The sequence below is a fragment of the Pangasianodon hypophthalmus genome, chromosome 24 (genome assembly GCF_027358585.1).
Source record: "Pangasianodon hypophthalmus isolate fPanHyp1 chromosome 24, fPanHyp1.pri, whole genome shotgun sequence".
NCBI lineage: Eukaryota > Metazoa > Chordata > Actinopteri > Siluriformes > Pangasiidae > Pangasianodon > Pangasianodon hypophthalmus.
The window spans coordinates 19288364-19296049 of NC_069733.1; the positions used below are offsets into that span (position 1 = coordinate 19288364).

Genomic DNA, 7686 nt, shown 5'->3' on the forward strand with positions numbered 1-7686 from the left:
GTTCATTCATTTATTGATTTATTGATTTAGCTGTCCAACTGATGGATTTGATCTCCTGTAGGCCAAAAGTGACTCATAAATAGAAGTAATAGTTGAATTTTCCCTGTTTTCCCATAAATATTGGCTCATTATGCTACTGTTATAATTATTATTATAATAAATTGAAAAACACGCCCTGAAAAACAAATGACCTCAGAGTATTTCATACCCTTGTTTTTAAATAATGATATGTTATATGTTATAATAATGTTAAATAATGTTTTAATAAGGATAAAATGTCTTTAATTGTCATGAAGTAAATTATTCTCTAAAAATTAAATCTATCATAAACATGCTACTGGAAAAAAGGAAAATTTTGAAAATTTACAGTTAAATGTTAAAACACAGAGACACCAAACTGCAGTCTGTAATTTAGATTTGCTGCTTAATAAATATATATATATACATTTAAAAATATATATATTTACCGGTGGCAATGCTGTGTAGTGATTAGTTCCCACCTCTTCTCCGGCATAACCAGCTTTACAACCGTATCAAGGCCTGTTTAAACCAGAAAACGGGTGGGTAAACAAGAACACTGGCTAGTTAGCGATTAATAGCTAACGTTATTTTCATAGTCTAGCAATGTCTGTTAGCGACGTTAATATTTAAGAAAACGTAAATATTACTTACTAATATTCCTGTAGATATTGTAGCAAACAGAGAGCGCTGTGATAATTCCAAAAATAAAAACTTACGATTTCAAAGCATCACTCAGCAACTTCCGCATCTTGTGTCACACCGTCAGCGCTCCGTGTAGAAAGAAGGCTTAACGTCAGTGGTTCCTGGGTTACTAGGTTACTATACACACGAAGCGATTTAAATTGTTTAAAATTAAAATAGATATTTTGATGAATTATTAGTTCAGTGTCCATAACAACCCCAAAAATATATCAATCAATCAATATATGTTTAGTGTATGAATGTAATAATAATAATAATGATAATAATAATGAGTTAAAAAGCACAAATCTCAAATTAAAACAAAGCATTATGGAAAGGACACATTAAGGAACTGATGTACAATCACTACTAAATTAAACATTTTTTTTCTGATTTAAATTAATTTGAATGAATTTATTTCTGTAAAGCTGCTTTGTGACAATGTTCACTGTTAAAAGCACTATATAAATAAAATAAAATTGAATTAAATTGAATACTAAATGAACTTTAAATCTATGACAATTAGCACACATCATAAAACAAGTATAGTTAGCCCAAGAATTATAAATAATTCAATTCAAAGCCAACAAGTACACTTATAATTTGACTTTTAATACACATACAGTGCTAAAAAGCATTTCAGGAACACTATAATATGTGTGTTTATTATCATACAATTAATTATTACACTTAATAATTATGGTTATGCTGATGATACTCAGCTTTATCTCTCTTTAAAGCCAGAGAACATCTCTGTTCACATTCATTCTCTCTTTCTCTGTTTTAATGATATTAAAAAATGGATGTTAACAAATTTTCTCCACTTTAACGAATCAGAACCTGACGTGGTAAAGTCCTCCTAGTTCTATTAAATATATAATTAATCAGCTAGACCCTCTTGCATGTAAATTACACAATCAGGCGAGTAATCATGATGTGATGCAAAGTTTGATATTCAGATAAATTCGGTGGTAAAACGTGGCTTCTTTCAGCTAAGGGCTGTTGTGAAATTAAACCCCTTTTTGTCTTTTAAGGACATGGAGGTTGTTCTTCACGCTTTTATTTCTTCCAGACTGGATTCCTGTAACTCATTGTACTATGGTATTTCTCCTGCCTCATTATTACGCCTTCGACTGCGACTGGGAGATTCAATCAATTCAGTTTTTATATGTATAGCACTTTTAACAGTGGACATTGTCACAAAGCAGCTTTACAGAAATAAATGGATTCAAAAAAATCTATTGTAAATATGTGAATTTATCTCTAATGAGCGAGTCAGAGGAGACGGCGGTGAGGAAAAACTCTCTGAGATGATGTGAGGAAGAAACCTTGAGAGGAACCAGACTCAAAGGGAACTCATCCTCATCTGGGTGACACCCGATAGTGCGATTATAAATCATTCCCTTCTATTATTGTGTACTATATGGACAAATAGTGCAATCAATAAATTCATGACAGTTTTCGTGAGAAGTCCGGCTGGTTAAACTTATCCACTGTCCACTGATGGAGTCCTGAGTACGAAGGTGTGTGTTAGTATATCACCTGTGCTGGCATTTACTTTACTGGGTCCCAGTTAAACTCAGAATTGAAGATAAGATTTTATTAGTATTATGTTTTTAAGGGGTTAAATGGCTTAGCATCTCCACACCTTGTGGAACTCCTTCAGCAATATACGTCTTCTAGACCTTTAAGGTCATTGCAGAGATTTTATTTAATTATTCCCAAGTCTCGCTTAATGTCAGAAGGAGATCAGGTCTTCTCTGTCTTTGGAATATCCACCTCAGAGCCTGAACCATGCTTGATGCTTTTAAATCTCACTGAAGTCTCACCTCGTGTCTCTTGTTTTTGACTGTATTTAATGTGTTTAACTATATTTATCTGTGTTGTATTAGGTTTTGATTGGTTAGGTCCTTGGTCAAGTCACTTTGGTCAATGTGTGTTGTTCTTAAATGTGCTATATAAATAAATAAATAAATAAATAAATGTGCTGTTGTTGTTGTTGTTGTTGTTGTTGTGGTTGTACACTGTAAACTCTACACTATAAGCTTAGCTGTGAATCTGAATGCGAGTCAAACCTGAACACAGCAGCTGATTTCTTATAATAGTGTAATGTTTAGTCTAGAAAAATAAATACTATAAAGTTAGTCTAAAATAAACACAGACCACTGTTCGAACATAAAATGAATAAATACTCTACTAATTTCATTTCGGATGTTGTTGTTGTTGTTGTTGTTGTTTGCATCATTAGCCAGTATCACAAAATCCTGAAGCTCCTGCACCAGCAGTGCAGATGAGGGAATCTGGTTGCTCTTGATGGCTGCACAGATTTCAGAAATAACAGCGTTTAAGATTTCAAAAAATTAAAGTTGAAAGTTTAAGATTTCAAATATAACAGGAGTTTATCCTTTAAGCACTGGAGTTTTTTTTATTCACTTTAGTTTAAGGAATTGCAGACTGTTAAACAGGGCAAATGTACACAGAGCATCTCACACACACCACCTTTATCCTTCCTTCCTCATAAACCTTAGAGTCTTTATAATTCAGTAAAAGGTAGCTGAAATACAGAACCCATATACGCATGATTAAATCACAAACATCACACGAGCTTTTAATTTTCACAATGTCAAGCTTAAAATGTAGCGAAAATCCCACAACAATTAAAACGAGGTAGATATTATGCAAATTCCAGGCGAGAGAAAGTCCAGATGGTGTTGAGATGTTCATTAAGGAGTCTGTTTACTCACACACCTGCTTCATTCTGCGTCAAATCTCACACCACATGGTCCAACTCTCGCTGAAAAATCCCTCGCTGTTGATGAAACACAATATTTTTTAATGTGGACTGTAAACATGTAATGAGCATGATGATGAAAATATATACAGCTGCTGCAGCTTTATGAGAATTTCAACAAAATGACTGTTGTAGTTTCCACAGATGGCCACAGGAGGGCAGTCATGCTGCATCACAGTAAACACACACACACACACACACACACACACACACACACACACAGTGATTTCTCTTCCCAATGCACAAATTTCTAACAATCACACAAGAAAAAGGTCTTTGGTTAGATTTCACATAAATATGCAGAAAGATTAACAAGTTTTTTTTAAGTAAGAGGCTTTAATGTTACAGAGAAGAGAATTAATATGCATAAATATTTGCCTCTTATTTTTCTGTTGTCTCTTTAAAGTGTTTATAGTGAAAAGATTAACAGCAGCCTGTTTGTTCAGGTCCCTGAGTGTCTCTACAGTCTGACTATCCTGCAAAAATATCCTTTTTCGTATAAAGAAAATAGCAACAACATCAACAAAAGCTGCACGTCATCTTTCTTTCAAGTATTGTTGAGGATATTTCAGTATATAATGTTATTTAAACTTTCTGTCTCAGTGTTGTGGAGCCAAAACTAAATACTTTTACCATCAAAAAATCAGGTTCCAACAAAACAACAATAAAATACAGCGATTACATTATTGTTTATTTAGTAAAAGGAAACATTTTTAAACCATGATCTACTGTATTTTGTAAAAAAAAGTACATGGCTGGCTTTCATTTAAGTGAGTGTTCATTGCTGTGCAGTGCTGAAGTTTCAGAACATTAAGATTTAACCTGAATTTGTAAAAACAAAACAAAACAAAAAACAGTAAATTACCATTTTGCACTTTGAACAAAGGGAGAAGAAATTCATTTCCAAATTATCCTTCAGAAAAATGACATGCATTAGCTAAGCAATAAAACACTGTGTTGCTGTTACTGAGTTACTGTTAGCTATTTTTAGCTAACTGTTAGAGTTACTGTTAGCTCAGTGTTTTATTTTACCCTGATGTTGATTATTTTCCCATAACAGCACGTCCCCAAGTGTTTTATTCCTCTTACACCACAGCAATCTGCCAACGTTTAAAATTTATTAAAGAACAGTTTTTTTTATAATATACTCTTTATCCAGTGTTGTGGAAGGTCATATTGTCACTTACGTTACAGCAGCTATAAACAATCGTTCTCTCACCAGCGTCTCTTTTTTCTCTCTCTTCACGTTAATAAGACAAAAAGATAAAATCTCAGTTTGTCGCGTTCCCCGAAAAGCCACAAAGAACCGTAAACTTTTCTGTCCTGAAGACGTCAGAAAACTTAAAGTTCCAGCTTCACCTCTGACTGTTACAAAGCGCTGACACTGGAGACTCCTTCCATATGTGTTACATAAACACATTTCTCCTTCACCGTATCAAAGATTTAAACAAAAAATCTGTTTATTATTAGATGTCTGCTGTACACGTCCCTGTGAATGAGCTGTTGCTATAGAAACAGTAACGTATCAGAACGAGTACATTAATATAAACCTGCGCTACTGTCAGAGCTGCTGTTATAGAGAATTAATCAACACCTTCTGACCAATCAGAGTGCAGGATTTTTCTCCCTGATGTGGTGTATATAAAGACGGTGGTAAAAATGTACATGTTGCACATGGCAGTGTTTTGTTCAAGATTATTGTCTCACTCCTGCCCACTGGTGCGTTTCATGCAGTGTGTGTGTGTGTGTGTGTGTGTGTGTGTATTAAACACAGAGCCTTTATTCCAAGGGGAAATATTTACCCCGATTGCTTCTGCCACTTTCCTGCGTTCTGCTGATGGCTACAGAAAATATTTTGGTCTAAAGCTCAGTGGAAATTGAATTTGTAGCTGGAAAACATGCAAGCTTTAAAAAAAAAAAAACAAGGCTTTTGCTTATTTTCTATTTTTACAAAGCAACTGTCTGGTGAAGAATAAAATGTGCACAATTTTCCACTTTGCGTCAAACATGGTGGATAAATCCGAGATTTGTTCGGTGTCTGACGGCGTACACGGTATTTCTGGGGGCTGAAATGTTCCTTTAGGAAACTAAAACAATTAATTAAATGAATTACAATTACAGTAAATTACACACAGTGATTAAACACACAGTGACCGAGTGAATTTTAATGCTTTACTCCACCTGTTTCTGGTAATTAGCATTAAAACATCCACGGTGATTTAATGGAGGCATCAGCGACAGGACACGAACGCAGTGGCATTTCACGTGTCTTTGCCTGAAATCATTATTACGCTCATTTTCACCTGAAAGCGAACATTAATTAGGCCCATGTTCCTGCTCGCTTTACCCACAGTCCTTGATCTGCTTCTGGCTCTAATGGTCTGTTTTAATGATCTCCGTATTTAAAAATAAGACTTGAATAAGCGCAGGGTTAAAGGTTATTCAACATGCTGCATTTATAGCTGAAAGAGTTATTTATGGCTTTTATTAGCAGAATTAAATTGAACCCTGAGCTCATCTGACTTGGCAGTGTGGATCCAATAAATAATCCATTTTTAATTCAATTAGTTTATAGCACTTTAAACTCCAGACATCATCACACAGCACCTGTACAGTGACGTGTTTATGTAAATATTTTAATACATTTTAAAGAGGTTTTTCTCTCTGTTTAACTCACAGTAGATTTTCTCCAGAGACCAGCCAATAATATGAATATTAATATTCATAAAGCTCATGAATATTCATTAGAACACTACACGACTTCTTTAAAATCAGCATTTTGTGTCCTGTTGTGGTTTTAAACCTGAGCAGATAATTTGCTGGTTTTATTATTTAATTAGCTTTAATTTTCAGAGATGTGATCTGGGTGCAGTGTGCTGTGAGTGTGAGAAGGTGGAGAGCAGGTGGAGGAAACACCAAAGACGAGCTACACCCAGAAATGATTGAGAAGTTTCTGAAGCTAAGCCTGGATTATATTTGCCCATAACTACATGTACACAAAATGGCAGCTGAGCGTATCCTGAAGTGTTTGAAGTGTCCTCAGAAATGAATGAACGCCACGGTGGTGCAACACCAGCGTAATCCCGGTATCTCAGTACAGCACCATGTGACACTGCGTTCGCAACTGAATAAACAAACGTTGCGTCATGTTGTGAATAAACAAAAAGCATTGTATCCCAAATCACATACTTATGTACTACACTTATTGCGTATTATTTATTGAAAAACCTTTTGCGTATCAATGTTCTGGATTTTCTAGATAAGTAAATGCTTTTGAATGTAAGGTTTGACACGAAGCTCATGACAACAATCACGATGACGGCGAAAGAGAAACAGAGCTTGTCAGTGTGTTTACCGTCGCTGTGCTTGAAATCGCTAAACATTTTACAGTTCGACTCGGAAATCAGACGTACAGAGATGTTTTACAGTTCAAATGGGACGTAAACCAGACATTCAGAGATGTTTTAGCTCTGAGTTGAGTTAAATGCGAGAGTAGTGAGGATTTAATACCGAATTCAGACCTCAGGCGTAACTACAGACTTGTGCGCTATTCAGAAGTTACACACGTGGGGGCGGAGTTTGTCTAAAACAGAGGCGTGTCTTAGTGATTCTGATCTTGAACTGAAGCGCATGTTTCTTCAGCTCGAGTGACGAGCAGTGTGAAGTCCAGCGCCACCGTCTGTCTGTTTGATGTAACCACAATAAGTCACACTGAAATCCATGTTTTGGCTGTAAATGCACTCAAACACACACAATATTCAAGGACAATATTAAATCTATAAATATGACACTATTCATTAATTCATCAATTAATAATATTGTCACTTTAAATTCACAATATGATGCATGTGGCGCTTTAATTCTTACAATAAAATATTTTCTTAAAGTAATCATTAGTTGCAGTACGCTCTGTAAACCCAAATCAGTTCCCAAAACTCAATCAGTGGCCTTTAAAATGTTCATTTCATGAAGTTTAGGTTTAATGACACAAACATTTAAAATGTCTTGCACTTAAATTATTAAGAATCTGCGCATATTAAACATTCATTCACCTCACACTATTCCTCCTCATCACTCAGTGTATCTTTATATTTTCATCACCTCTAACACACACCACTGATTTTACACTTTCACATCGACTCTTCACATCGACTCTGACCAGACGAGAAGAAAAATAAAAGTCCAAATATTAA

The 7686-nt window shown here is 35.0% G+C and overlaps 1 protein-coding gene across 5 annotated transcripts in view; it reads right to left on the reverse strand.

Moving 5' to 3' along the window:
• Positions 1 to 809, reverse strand: part of atad1a (ATPase family AAA domain containing 1a) — a 16366-nt gene extending 15557 nt beyond the window's left edge. For 3 of the 5 annotated variants that reach the window (XM_053228954.1, XM_053228956.1, XM_053228952.1), the window contains exons 1-2: positions 673 to 798; positions 468 to 540 (exon numbers count right to left, since the gene is read on the reverse strand). The gene's annotated coding sequence lies outside the window, so the exon portion shown is untranslated. Of the gene's footprint in view, positions 1 to 467; positions 541 to 672 lie in introns of all 5 variants that reach the window. The other 2 variants (XM_053228953.1, XM_053228955.1) reach the window with 2 other exon arrangements.
• Between the last annotated feature and the right edge of the window lie 6877 nt (positions 810 to 7686).